The sequence below is a fragment of the Periplaneta americana genome, chromosome 3 (genome assembly GCF_040183065.1).
Source record: "Periplaneta americana isolate PAMFEO1 chromosome 3, P.americana_PAMFEO1_priV1, whole genome shotgun sequence".
Lineage (NCBI taxonomy): Eukaryota > Metazoa > Arthropoda > Insecta > Blattodea > Blattidae > Periplaneta > Periplaneta americana.
The window spans coordinates 155,087,618-155,104,083 of record NC_091119.1 but is presented as its reverse complement, the minus strand read 5'-3'; positions in this window follow the sequence as shown (position 1 = coordinate 155,104,083).

Genomic DNA, 16,466 nt, shown 5'->3' with positions numbered 1-16,466 from the left:
TGATGGTGTGGTTAGCACAATAAAAACTAGATGGGCTCATTTTTAGGTGACACAAATACTCCCCCCTCCCCCCATTATCATTGGATTAAATGCAAGTATCAAATTTTCATAGGCCGTGTAAGTATCTCTTAACGGAAAGGATCAACACAGCAGCAGCATGCAGTGTTTAGTAACACAAATTGAGCCTAAAATTATTGTACGAGTATACCTGTCAGTATCAGATTGGTCATGCTGTTGACCAAGACAAACACAACTAGACACAATCTAGGGTACACAAATACTGTCCATATTGCCGCAGGAATAAGTGCTAATATCATATTCACAAGCACATAAGGATTTTGTAATAGTACATTGAAAACATTTGTAAAATAATGCACAAAAATACAAATTAAATACTATATATATATATATATATATATATATATATATATATATATATATATTTCAGTTTAAACAAAAATTACACCAATAAATAGTTTGAACATATAAACAGAATGGAAATATTAAGAATGATATTGAAAATACAGGGACGCGCGTTTTCATCGCTGTTAAAAGGCGGTGCCGAAGGTTTTTGATTTCCGATAGATTTTCTCAATTGCTCTAATTATTCCTATTAATTATTTTGGGTATATGCATACGGGCTATTCCATCTCAAATCGACCGAAATATAGAGAAAATTGACCTTGCAATTGTTAAATACAATGAAACTTTTTCTGTCCGTAGACAACTGTGATACAATGCTTTGTGCAAAGTTTGAGGCATCAGAACTTCATAGTGTTTAAATTAAAAATATTTTAATTCATCGTATTTTCATAAAATTAGCAACTTTAAACTGTTGTGGCTTCGAAACCCTTTCACCCAATGATCAAAATCATGGCTTATTTTGATGCTGAAAATTTTAAGTTTATATTGACATCTAAACAGTTTTTCTTACTTTTTTATGGAAATGGAGAAATTTAGATTTTTTTTAATTAAGACACCTTTGCCCACGAGAAAATATTTTAAAAATATATGGTTAGATTCCGCATTGAAAGTACAAATAAACACGTATTTTTTACTGGTGCAACGTTAATAAGAAAGTATTGAAAAATTAAATAAAGAAAATAGATAGTACGCGCGTGAGCTAACCAGCTGACAGTGAGGCGGGAGCTAGCCTAGGCAAGCAAGGCCAGGAGACATAAACAGTTTCGTCTAGTAGCGCATAGCTGGGCTAGCTTTATCACAGGTTTTCTTAAACACAGGAGGAAAATGACGCCCAATGCTCGCTTATCTTCATTTCTCGGCCAGTGTGTGCTGTGTTGCGCCTTTCAAGTCTAGGCGTGTGAAGATAATTTATTTAATACCCCCGAAACTTATTGCCGTGACAATAAGCAAACAATGCCGAATCCCTCTTAATAATGCAAGGTTTTTCCTCAATATTTTTTTACATTTTTACAAATGGGCAAAAAGCCTAAAAGTAAGTAAAATCAGATTATCGGTCTCTCTGTATACAATAAAAATAAGGATTACTTCTTATCATAACCTACCAAATGTCAGCTTCAAAATGAGCTCTCTTTCAATGTTCTGCAGTAAATGGTCCCAGAGTTCTGAGCGCTGAAAGAGGCTTGTTTTTCTAAAATTCGCTAAATTTGTCGCTCAACAACACGAAAACCGTTTGACTTTCGATGGTATATTTTTGCAAATGCACTCTCCTCAGCACCTTGTATAAATAGGGAAAAAGTTAGAGTATAAAAAATGCGAGGTTTTTTACTGATCGATTTCATATGGAATAGCCCATACGTATGTTTTCAACTATGTATCAAACTAAAACCCTACCATACCACATGGTAAAGTAAGATTTCTGTACACATGTGTATTTAGAATGTCTATTAATATAAATTAATAATAATAACAATAATAATAATAATAATTTTCTTCTGCGTGACAAGATTTAGGCCTTTAGACCTGTTCCCAAGCTAACAATACTGGATTTGTCCATAATAATAATAATAATAATAATAATAATAATAATAATAATAATAATAATAATAATAAGAAGAAGAAGAAGAAGAAGAAGAATCATCATCTCATCATCATAAATATCATATATATATATATATATATATATATATATGAAACTAATTCATGGTGGTTCTATAACTACCTCATAGGCCTACTTTTAATATCTTGTTAAATCTAAAATATTTTTCATTATCCCACTTGGCCATTATTATAACACGACGAGACTTCTACATATGTATGTAATATGTTATTTGTAACCTACAGCAATGCAATGTTTATAACATCACTTTCTCTTCCCATCTCTAAGTATGAACAGAAATTTAGAATTTTTTTTTTTTTTTCAAATTATTTTCACTTACAGTTTCACATAATTTCTTATATGCTATTCTGTTGTTTAGTTTCATAATTTTCTCTCCTATAAATAATAAATGATTTCCTGAAATTCTGATCGTCCTTAATTTTTATTTTTACTTAAGTATGGACTTTTACAAACTGTCTAATTTGGGAGTGTACATCACGTTATTAAGTCGGTACTATCATTTTGTCGTGAGCATCATAAAAGAATAGAATTTATCAACATCTTGAAACAATCATAAAATATTGGATTTACTGGTCTATTTTTGTCTCAACAGGAAAGCAGCTTTAAGCATACTATTAATACATAAATATAATGGCTAATATGGAACATTCCTACGTAACTCGTAACATCAGTCTCATTTTAGAACTAAGAAAAATGAAATAAGAAACTTACGGGATTACTCAAAAGGAGACTTCACCCAAAAAATGCATTCGTACAAAAAAAAATTCTGCGCTGTATCAGGGATACACAGACACGTAGAATATATCACCTAGTCAGGAAATCAAACTATGATGATATTGTTTAAATGTTAATCCTTTGCCAATCCAAGTTTGTAAAGCATCTTCGTTATCAAATTAATTCTCTTGAAAATTGTGTGATAGAAAACGGAAGAGAGTGAAATCTGAGGAGAATATGGGGGATGTGGAATCAACTCCCAGTCAAGCTCCTGGACAGCTGCTTTCGTCATGGTAGCGGAGTGCGGGCATGCATTATCGTATTGCAGCAGCACGTGATACAGTCTTATCGATTTTTTTTCTTCAATTGTGGCCGTAAGTCGTCTGAGTTGTTAGCAATAAATTTCAGCATTTATGTTACATTCCTGGGAAGCAATTCATAGGTTTTTTAGTAGGTCATTTTACGACGCTTTATCAACATCTCAGCTTATTTAGCGTCTGAATGTGATGAAGGTAATAATGCCGCTGAAATGAGTCCGGGGTCCAGCACCGATAGTTACCAAGCATTTGTTCATAATGGGTTGAGGGAAAACTCTGGAAAAAACCTCGACTAGGTAACTTGCCCCGACCGGGATTCGAACCCGAACCACCTGGTTTCGCGGCCAGACGCGCTAACTGTTACTCCACAGGTGAGAACAGCAATTCGTAGTACACGACTCCTTCTTTATCCCACCGGACTCATAATATCATCTTCTGTGGATGGACATTTAACTTTTTACGAGGTGCTGTTTGTTGAAGCAACAGAACCATTTTCTTGCAGTGTTTTATTCGACGGTATTCTCCCCGTACACGGTACAAATGTTTCGAGCTGCCTCCGCTGCCTTTGCTCTTCTATTAAACAGAAGAATATGTTGAAAGTGTTCTTTTGTTCCTTTTTATTCCACTTGACACTCCATCTTCTTCAGCTCACAAATAGCACTTACAGACTTTACTCGAATGAGCAAACTTCAAGGCGTATTTATAAGCTCTACACTCCAAATAACAAATGACAAACGAAAAACAATTTCCGAACAACCCAGTGTTGTGACGACGAACTAAAACACTACGAACTTACGCAACAACCTAATACCACAGCCTAGTATATACAGTCACGTAGCTCAATATGTAATAAATATGCATCCATGGATAGTTGCTAACCACTAGGATCGCTACTATCGCGTCATCACTGACAATCAGCGTATTCCGAATCTCACCGGTCCGGTGGCATCAATGACGTCACGCTGCAGCGAAATACGGAACAAAACTGCTGGAAGGATCGATGGCTGTCATGGCGACTGTACAAGTTGTTGTCTGTGCTACGCTAGCAAAATTTTGCGAAATTTTAGTACTCCCATCTCGTTCAAAGAAAAGATAGCATAAACAATTTATTTCTTGAACCGGTAGTAATAACTGGTCCGTTGACATGTTCGCTCATAAGCCATTAACATATTGTTTTTACATTGTGCTCATTACAAACAATACAGCAGAACTAAAGCAGAACACACCGCCATGACACAACAGTGCACGATGTCATTCGTCTGCTAATTCCCGGCCTATACAAGAACCAATCAGATTCACCGATGGCGGCTGATGGAGACTGCCACCACCTCTGCAAGTTGATGGCACCGGTGCGACACCGGTGGAGCATCAATGACGTCATCGGTGGAATTCGGAACACCGTGATGCCATCGGATTGCTCACCGGTGAGATTCGGAATATGCTCAATACGAAATAGTACCTGCACAGTCTTTTGTTCCTAGTACCCTCACAACTCAAGCTTCGTAACTGTATATACTAGACTGTGCTAATACCATTAAAGTACATTTGCGCTCAGAACAATTACTCCAGTAATTAAAAAACTAAAATAATAACGCGTACCTCTGCCCACATGTTAGATAAAATATATTAATTACCATGTGGTTTTTAAAGTTAGTTATTTAACGACGCTGTATCAACTACTAGCGTCGATGGGATTGGTGATAGCGAGATGGTATTTGGCGAGATGAGACCGAGGATTGGTGATAGATTACCGACATTCGCCTACGTTGGGGAAAACGTCGGAAAAAAAACCCAATCGGTAATTAGCCCAAGCGAGACTCGACCCAAGTCCGAGCGCAACTGAACACGTGATATTATAAAACCGTTACATAGCATAGATATATTTATGTTTACTGTATATGGAACAGAAACTTATATGAAACATTATTAAGGTTACAGTGAGCTGATGAGTGAAAATTCATCAAGTGTTCAAGAATTATGATCACTTTCTCAAAGTCACGTGGATAATTTTCGAACTCACAAGGCCGGAGTGTGACAGGCAAGTTATATTTTTAAAGTAGCTTACCTGTAGAAAACGTCACTCAACGAGTGAATAAAATTAAAATTTCACTCATTAACATTATCGACAAGGCTACTCGACGGTGGCCAAGATAATAGTACCCTGTCAAAAAAAAATAATTGATGAGTACAGTAATGTGTATTTCATGTACTCTATCTAACGTATAGATATATAACATTATCATGTAAGAAAATGAAGTTGAATTTATTGTTAATGCGTACTTGAAGTGACTGACGTTACACTGTTATTAGAAGCTCGTGATGAAGTTGAGCTACAGACAGATATGGATGATAATTCGAGTAAGAAATGTATTTGGAAAGTATTGTGTCCCATATATGCCTACGTTTTAATATAGAATTACGTCTATGAACCGGATCAGTATGGGGATTGTACTTCCGGCTATGCGATAAACGTAAATAATGGTAACTCTATAGTGAAAACCGCATCATTTTTAAAGTAATGTACTTAATACTATAATACTATATTATTATTATTATTATTATTATTATTATTATTATTATTATTATTATTATTATTATTATAGAGCAAAGAATCTCGTAGTGGTAATGCGCACATCATACTTGTATTCCGACGCTAGAAGACGACGTCATTTTTCGGCCTAGAGGTAACATTTCAAACAATTTAACTCGGCATCCGGTTGATGTAACATATTCGTGTTTGGTGACGTTGTCAAGCACTCGATCTAACTAATATTTTGTTCAACGCGAAATTAATTTTACATGATTTTTTCAGGATGAAATATACCGGTACCGTACATTTTAAAAATGTCACGCAATACTGCTTATGAACGAAACAAGAAATGGCCATAATCTTAACAGAAGGCAAGAGTAGATCAAAAAGAATCGAGTAAGTCCAAAAACACCAGCACCGAGCTAGTTGAATGGTTTCAACAGCGCAAGAAAGAAGCCGCCGCTTGTGCCGTCGAACAGTCTTCGAACTCAACTATCAAACCTGTGTCTATGCCGTCCGGAATACCAATTCACTTTTGTTCGAAACGAATTTCCCACATGACGTAGGACTATTCAAAATCCTGCGGCTCAATCAGACTAGAGCCTATGTATTTTTTAAATGCACGGTGATACATATACAGAGTGAATCGTAATTGTGTAGGCCTACTATAAAGTATTGTAGAGTATTCTGTATTCTAATATAAACAGATTTGTTATATAAACACGGCTTTGTTATCGAGATATGGCAACACTGTGGGACGCGGATGGGATCAACTTTTGTATCCCTGTGCCCTAGAAGTCTACTGCCTGGGATCGAAACCAGTGTGACAGCTGTCTGCACCTCTCTGCACCACGGTATGACAAATATGTCTCGCTTCCGATTGGAAATATGTTCAAAAATAGTTCAACAGTTGCTGTACCTATTCCAATAAAACTCTCCATGAAATTGTGTTTTCTTTCTGTAAACGACACCAGGTAAACTTACTTTCTGGATAGCCTTCGTAATTGCGCTCGAGTGGCCAAAATTTGTATAAGCACTTCTTTTGACATTATTAACATGGTGGAAAAAATTAACTATTTTATAACGTTGCTTGTGAGTGACTGATGCATGAATAGCTTCGACGTAACGCCAACTCGCGCGTCCACTAATGTTGTCATATCTCGATAACAAAGCCGTCATGGCTATAGGCCTATGTTTATATGACAAAATTTGAATATAGAATATTCCACAATGCTTTATAGTGACTTACACAATTACGACTCATCTTGTATAATTTATTTATGAAGGTTTGTTTTAATTTCTAAACAAACACGACACTGAATTAATCTGTTGCATCCTGAATGGTTACTTACTCTGTTGGGTCGATGTGCTTGTATACTCTAATGAACTGGTACCTCTATGTGCACTAACTCTTTTATATGACTTTCAGGTGAACAGTTCATATCTGGAAATCCAGGCATCATGCTGTAAAAATGAGACCGCGGGCAATTCACAAAAGCTTAAAAGGAGTCAACAACAAACAATAATACTTTTCTAAACATAAAACATAATTCGTGACTAAAAGGATTAAGCAGGAAAAAAAATAGTCTTTGCCCAATATCTGCATGTTTGCCATGAATTTAAATTAATTGCGAAAATCGTTATAATAAATCTGCCAACTTAGCGCACTGATGCGTGTCAGTGATTGAGTACATCTGAGGGGCAAGGAAGGTAAGGAGTGCAGGCCGTGCTTCGTAGAGTTATTACTAGGCCCCGGGAAAAGTATTGCTATCAGCTTAGTATGCAACATAGCATACCTGCTTTGAGAGGGATGGGGTAAATAACGATAGACAGCGTGACGCTGGCAGTAGTACAGTTTGGTTCATGAGAAATGAAGTAATACATGAAAGTTTCATTATTTGTGCGTCCTTTTAACTAGTTTCCAGTGATTAGCTATGAAACTTACAAAGTGCAATTCTAATTTATTCTCATTAAGAGACCTAAATATTTCATTGTATTTGACATACTGGTAATAATATTATTTACATATTGAAGCGTTGCAATGAACTACCAATATCATTTTCAAATTTATGAAAGGAAATCCCTTTCTGTTATCTGACAGCAATGTTCTATACATAGAAATTGTCCTCTCACTTCTTCTGCCAGTCTATGACATGAATGTGCAAGACATGTAACGTGTATCATATTCGGATAACGTGTTTCAAGAAACTTAGCAGATTTCTTCATATAGCTCGCAGCATCTGTAACATATAGTAACACATTTTCGAATTGCATACATGATGGCCATAGCAACTCCATAGCACTATCAAAAAGTTCACATATGGTGGAATAATTAATCCTCTCTAACAGTTCACTCATTAAGAGATAGGGTCTACAGCAACATTCCACACTAAGGGCAGCCACAACCACTTTTGCAACGTGACGTCCAACGGAGTTCATGCTTTCATCTATAGAAACCCGTATCTTACACTTCACTTCACGCAGACATTTCTCATATGCATGTTGCACATATTTCTTCCGCAGTGTTGCTTCATTAGGAATTTGTCTTCCAGTGTACTTTTCTAAAAAGCCACGGAGTTTCGCGTTTTCTAATTTGTTTAATGGAATATTTGAAGCAATAAACGCGTCACACATATCTTCATAAAATGTTCGTTCAAGTATTGTGAAGGAGATTCCTGCTGTACCTTGCTTAAATTCTGTTGTCTGTTACATGCTCGTTTATGCTTATTGCTATTTATATGCTTCTTAACGTTGCATGCCATGTCAGCTGCCAATTTCACGTGACACAATTCACAAAATAGTTCATTACCATGGATGGAAAACACATTTTCTCCATATTGACGAATATATTTCCTTGGTGCTTCTATCTTGCGTACTTTTGGTCTTGGCATTCTGAAGACACGTGTCGACTGCTTTTGACTGCGTTGTACTAAGCTACGCCGGCACTACTCCTACCTGCACAGTGATACGTGCAAGAGTCCTCTGTTCATAAACATTAGCTATACTACATCGCGCGTTTCCCTGTAAGCAATACTTTCTCCGGGGTCTAGTTATTACAATAGCCGTGATGTTGCCAAATGCTTCATATAAACATAACGATTTCCTCTAAAAAGGTGAATGTTAAAGAAAAAACTTATTTAGATTTTTCAAATCTTTCCTCATGATCTACTACCAGTTTTATTTTGGTACAGATGTAACCATCCACTCTGTATGCCTTCACGTCGGTTATCCCTTTTCCATTAAATAGCCTTGTAAGAAATTTGGGAATGTCGTCAAGTAGGGCTGGGGACGAAGCGGTTCAGTTCGGAGCAGATACTGTGACGTCATTACTCGGATGATCCGAGTACAGTACCGAGTACAAATTTGTGGCGGCAGATTTAAAATTTGGATAGATTAAGTCAATTTTAGAACGTATTTTGAAAGTGAAACCAAGCGTATTTTAAAAGCATTGTAGTAAAGCGCATTCCCTTTTTCAATTGACGAGAAAAAAGTGCTTCTTTTCATTCCAAATGGCGGTTGAAAATTTTATTTGCGTGATTACAGCTATTTGCGGAGTTATTTTATATGCAAGGCCTATTTAACCTCCAGTGTTGTTATATATGACAGACGAAATAAAATTAATAAAATAATTTATAATACTAACGGCTAATAAATTAACATGTGGGGTAAACGTTAAACGCTCTAGATAAGTAAAAAACAAAAAAGATAGAATGAAACGGGCTCCATGAAGCGCTGCCTAAAGCACTTAAAAATAATCACAGAATTATTTACAAAAATAGTGGATAAAATAATCAATAAAACCTGGAACCTTGAATTGAAGAACATAATGTTTATTTATTTTATAACATGACGGGCCTTCCATACAACCATGTTCTCTTTGGTGAAGAGTAATGTTATTGATAAATTAAAGTAATTAGGTAACATACATCACAGAAATAAACACAAATTAAATGATGACTGATGAGGTACCATAAATTCAATAAACACAAATAGAAATATTTAATGTACTTCCTTCTTTTTATCATATTTCAATACGTTGTTGTTGTTTTCTAATGCCAGGCGTTTGACAATAAAGTCATTTGATCTCTTGCACTCCAATATTTTTCAAAGATATTATCATGACCAGCCACTGAAGCACAGATTTTGAGGTGTTCCGAATCCATTTCTTGGTTTGAGTTGCACAATGGGCAGTTAGGAGACTGATATATTCCAATTCTATGCAGGTGTTTGGCCAAACAATCATGGCCTGTTGTCAATCTAAATGCAGCTACAGAGGATTTTCGTGGTAAATCGGGAATTAACTGTGGATTATGATGCAGAGAGTTCCATTTTTTTCCTTGGGATTGAGTTATCAAATTTTGTTTGTTGAAGTCTAAGTATGTAGATTTAATAAATTTCTTCACAGAGTAATACGTAGATTTAGTAACAGGTCTGTAAGTAGCAGTGCTGCCCTTCTTTGCTAAAGCATCCGCATTCTCGTTTCCCAGGATTCCATAATGGGATGGTATCCATTGGACTACAATTCTTTTATTGAGTGATATTAATTGAGAGACCATTTTAGTTATTTCTGCTGTTTGAGATGAAGGTGTGTGTTTAGAGACGATTGATAGAATAGCTAATAATATTTCAATATTAATCAAATGCTCTAATATACTAATAATAGTAATAATAATAATAATAATAATAATAATAATAATAATAATAAACAAAACTGGTGGCATGATTATAAGAATTAAATAATATAAAGTTACGCCCATCTAACGAAATTAGGTTGTCTCATTACATCATTTAATGTATTATTTTGAACAATTAAATAATAAATAGGTATACATATTTTTACAATCTGTCTAGATAACAAGTTATATTTATTTCTTTCAGGATTTCTTCACGTCTACTCCCTCAATATAATTCACGCACATCAGTAAATTATGGAAGGTTTATTATAATGCTAAAATATGAACTCACCTGATACGTTATCATCGAATCCCTGAACAAAACTTTCCGAGTTACTTTCTTCACAAATTCATTGTAATCTTAATTACGTTTCTCCCTGTTGGAACAATACATCATTTTAAAGAGAGCATACATGTATACAGAAAATAAACACACAAATTTATGCCCCCAACTGGCCCTTATAACGCATCCACAATCAGAGCATCCGATTGTTCTGCCGACGGCCAGCTCCAGAGGATCACCCGTCCTCAACTGACCCGCATATTCTTCTGCAATCGTAACAGCTGACTGTTCTCTCGCTACCAGCTCCAGAGATCACCCATCCTCAACTAGGCCGAGTCACCACCAGCTCCAGAGAACCCCCGGCCTCAACCGGTTGTATCTTTCTCCATTTCGGAGAAAACAAGTTGTTCCCTCGCTACCCGCTCCAGAGGACCCCACGTCCTCAGCTTGATCAGCTCCGGAGACCACCCGTCCTCAACAGACCCACCCACAGACAGGCGACTTATCGAAGAAGATAGATGTTGGGTGCTCGTCTTCCGCTCAACTACTGCATCCTAGGCAAGATCTCCCGGAAACCATCCAGGATTCTATGCGTCGAGATTCATGACGACTCGGCTGCCGTAGAAGCAGAGACCAGGCGTCCCCAGCATCCACCCGAGTGCCCGCTCGTCGAGTCCTCACACAGTACAAAGCAATGCAGAAGTACAAGCAGCGTAGATGAGGCGCGTTCATATAACAAGGCATACTATGGAAAAGGAACAAAAAGATGCATATTTAGATAGAACCGAGGTATAAAGGAATATAATGCAGCTTACATCCTGCAAAATAAGGTACTAATTGGAAAAAGAGACATAAGTATTTCTCCCATTACAATAATTCATATAGAAAAAAATCAAATCGACATAAACCAGTGTAAGTTGTCAATAAATTATCAAAAAAGGTTTGTGGAAACTGACTTACGTCAGTTTTCCCAGGCACTGCAGAATTGTCTCTGATGAAAACCAAGCTGATCTAGGAACTTCCGAGAAATTCTTCTCTCTTCCTAAGTTTTACAATAAACTGTCTAGCTTTTATTAATCAGTTAATCTTTTAGTACTTTTATTTTATTGTATCTGTAAATTTAATATTAATTGTAATTATAATTGTGATTGTATTCTTAATATTGTAGTTGTAATCCCCTGGTAGAGGGGAAGAGAAGGCCTGATGTCCTTATCTCTACCAGGTTAAATAAATAATAAATAATTACTGCATAGAATTCATATAACTAAATACATAGACGACAAACATAACCAACCAAATACAAATAACGAGAGTCACTACCCCGGACTCGGCAGTTCCTAGATCAGCTTGGTTTTCATCAGAGACAATTCTGCAGTGCCTGGGAAAACTGACATAAGTCAGTTTCCACAAACCTTTTTTGATAATTTATTGACAACTTACACTGGTTTATGTCGATTTGATTTTTTCTGTATGAATTATTGTAATGGGAGAAATACTTATGTCTCTTTTTCCAAGCGAGCAAATGTTCCGGAAGTTGTCAATGAATTATTAAAAAAGGTTTGTGTAACTGACTTATATCACTTTTCCCAGGCACTGCAGAATTAATATAAAGCCTCTTTCTGTAGTAGTTTCAAGTGCGTACATGAGCTTTATTTCCACGAACAGATAATGAACAACATAACCCAACTATAACTAGCGGAAGACAAAACGTTAATTTATTATGGTCTGTGTTTGAGAATAACGTGCTTAGGAAAATATTTGGGGCTAAGAGGGATGAAGTTACAGGAGAATGGAAAGAGTTACACAAACGCAGAACTGCGCGCATTGTATTCTTCACCTGACGTAATTTGGAACATAAAATCCAGACGTTTGAGATGGGTAGGTCATGTAGCACATATAGACAAATCCAGAAATGCATATAGAGTGTTAGTTGGGAGGCCGAGACGTAGATGGAAGGATATTAAAATGGATTTGAGGGAGGTGGGATATGATGGTAGGGACTGGATTAATCTTGCTCAGGGCAGGGACCGATGGCGGGCTCCAGAGCACCACCCGTCCTTCAGGGGTTAGGCACAGGTTACAGCAGTAAAATTTTGGAAATATTTAACATTTTTTCCTCCATTACTGTGTCTTGTACAATAATAAAAATTAGTATGTGTAAAACACTGTCCTTCTGCTATATGATAAAAATATTTTGATGATTTAAAAAACATTATTTATATATACATTTTTTTTTTTTCAAAATTCCTAATGTGGCAGTCCAGTGTGCAGTGATGAAGCATTTCCCTCATAACTAAAAAACTATCCAACATTCTGTGATTAAATCTTTTGTGTGCATTTGTGTATGTCATATCTACAATAGGATGCACAATCACTTCTCTACCTTTGATAGACTGTCTGATAAAAAAATGAATTCATTAAAAAAATGGTCAAATATCAGTATTTTCTTATAAAACAAAATTTAAAAAAAATATTATTTATTAGTTCCACAAGTGCGTCACGATGCTGTGGGTACCGGTCACATACACTGGACGAAATTTCATGAGGACTAGAACCAGCGCGCATTACGTACCTAAGTCCTAGGCAGGATGCCTTAAACCACGAAGCCATGGCGTGGGACGTGGTGGGTAATAATTTCATTTTATTCAAATAGCCATAAACCCGGCCTGGTTTGTCCTCGTTAAATTAGGATTTAGTGCAAGTAGCAACTCGGTAGCTGAGAACAATGAAATATGTAATGTTCTTTCGATATGAGTGTTAAATTTGTATTCTTATTTTAAGTATAATATTATGTATACTATTTACATACTCAACAAACTCTTATGACAAAAAAGTTGTGATTCTGATTGTTCATTCTAGAGCAGTGGTTCCCATAGAGGGGATCGCGACCCCCTGGTGGGTCGTGTAAGGAGCTGAGAGGGGTTGCTAGGTGATTTACAATATAAAACAAAGTCATAAATTTATTTTTTATTTAGAAACATAAACATAACAACGCTTCACATAAAAATAAAAGAAACATTTTAATAGTTATAGGCTAAAGTAAAAAAATAATTAATGTGATAAAAGTGCCTATTTTCCAGACAGTTGCCTCTCATATCTGGACTAAGTACTCGATACACACATAGTGATATAATTCAAAAGTTGAAGGAGATTTCTCGCTTTTGTTTTGATGGTCATCGTAGACGAAAAACTTATTTTACATAAAGAACTTCTTTTGCAAGCTCGAGGTATTCTTTTGATATAAAACTTATCTATGTTCAGCGAAAAATGGGTTAATTTCAACATGCCAACTTTAGGTACAGTGTGTCTCATTTAACGAGAAAACTAGTTTCGTTGTTCCACTGTATACTTCATTTTCTAATCGATTATTTAATACACAAGCAACAGTCACACACAAGTTCCGGTACATTTCTCAGAAGCAACTAACTGCTGGGATGTTTTGTAGAACCGGCTTCCCACGCTGCGGTCTGGAGAGCTGGAAATCGGCCGGCGACGGAATGATACGAAGTTTCCTTGTAAAATGAGAACACTGTACATATTTAAATTAGATTTTTCCTGTTTTTTTGGGGGGGAGGGGAATTTAGCCAGTTGAACGCAACTATCTAAAAGAGGATTCAGTATCCATCTGTGACTGTCGTAATTGTTTTAAGTTTCTTCCGAAAAATACTCGAAAAGCTGTTGTTTAAAATCGTACTTTGGGTAGTATCCAATAGTTATGAGTAAAATTGCAGTTGGGATCAAGAACCTGTATGTTGGGGGGGGGGGGGCGAAAAGAGAAGCCTCGCCCAAATGTGGGTCGTCCATTCAGAAAGTTTGGGAACCACTGTTCTAGAATAACTACAGAGCGATTAGCTCGGCTTTGGGCCGGAGCAGCGCATGCATTCGTCACAGCGGTACCCGCTGGAGTTGTCTGCGGCAAGAAAGCATGTTGAAGGTCACAGTCCCGTACGTGTGTCCCTTTCATTTATTCGATCGTGCAGAGTAAGATTCTTGAAATTCAGTCTCTTTCGGTAACACGCGTTATCGGGCAGTGTAAGTTTTTTACAAGTGTCTTAAAATTCAGCGTGTGTGAGATTTATCATTTAATTAGCGTGACAAATAAATTAATCTATTGCAATGCCAATTGAAAAGTTCATGCTTGAAGAATGAGTTTTTATGTACGACACGATGTAAAAACCGAAGTATGTAGACAGGTGTGTAGAATTTTTCTGGTGAAATTCCCAGTATCAGGTAGAGAAACTGTTAGGCTTCTTGTTAATAAACTAGGAACAACGGGATCGCTAAACGCTAAAATTCCTAAGCCGAAACAAAGAGTTCTGACGGAGGGAAAAATTGACGAAATCGGTGAATCGTTTGCACGCTCTCCAACGACGCGTGTTGCGCAGGAAGCTGATGTTTCAAAAGCCTCGGTCTACCAAACTTCTTAAACTGAAACCTTATAGTGACTATGTGCATGAATTACGACTCCGTGACGATTAAAAACGAGTGTATTTCTGTAATTGGGTTTTGCAGAACATTGTTGATCCATATTCGAAATTTTTTTCTGATGAGGCATGATTTCATTTGCATGGTCACGTAGCTTCACAGAACAATGATAACTGAAACACAGAGAATCCCCGACTAATTCATAAAGTTCCATTCTTTTTTAATGATACAGTAAATGAACACAGATACCATACATAATACTCATACCGTTTTTTTCAAATGGCACATAATGAGAAAAACGGATATTTCCAACAAGATTCTACTACTGCCCATACTGCCGATGCTTCCTTAGACGACAAAAAAATGTTTTTAGTGACAGGGTTATTTCTAAATGATTATGACCCCCTCATTCCCCCGATCTTACTGTACGTGACTTTTATTTGTGGCGAACTCTAAAAAAAGTTTATAGGAATAATACTTACATTATAGAGGAACTGCAGGAGAATATTACAGAAGAAATTAGGAACATTATCAAAGAAGAACTCATGCGTGTGAATGGTAATTTAATCAAAAGATGTTAGGAATGTGTGACTACAGAAGGACATAACTTTCAGCATCACCTATAGCAAGGTGAACACTGAGCATGCTATCAATAGATTGAGCGGTAGGTTACAGATCCAAAGTTTCCGCTAGTGACACGCCATCACGTGCTGCTCCGACAATAAATTTCAAGGTCTATTAACGTAAACGCTTTTAAATTAAGCAGGAGACATGCAGCCACTGGCGTAGCTCAGTCGGATGAGGAGTTTGCCTGGTGATCCGAAGTTGCGCTCGATCGTGGATTCGATTCCCGCTTGGGCTGATTACCCGGTTGGGATTTTTCCTAGACTTTCCCCAATCGTAAGGTAAATTTCAGGTATGGGAATCCTCGGCCTCATCTCACCAAATACCATCTCGCTATCACCAATTCCATCGACGCTAAATAACCTTATAGTTCATACAGCGTCGTTAAATAACGAAATAAAAAAGAAGACGACATGGAGATCAAAAAAAGCTCGTTTCGGAAATTACGAGCTTTTCTGAAAAATATGGCAATATTATCCCCTTTATATTACGCAGTAATATGTATTACAAATATACACATGAACTGTCTCCACTCAGTCTCGAAATTAATACAATGCATTGATCAGTATATCAATGCCTTATTGAAGACTAAAGTTCCTATAAATTTGGAAATACTTACTGTACTTACTTTATAGCTTTAAAGGAACCCGGAGGTTCATTGCCGCTCTCACATAAGCCCGCCATCGGTCCCTATCTTCAGAAAGATCAATCCAGTCCCTACCATCATATCCCACCTCCCTCAAATCCATTTTAATATTATCCTCCCATCTACGTCTCGGCTTCCCCAAAGTTCTTTTTCCCCTCCGCTCTCCCAACTAACACTCTCTATATGCATTTATTCTCATTTTGCTTAATGGAT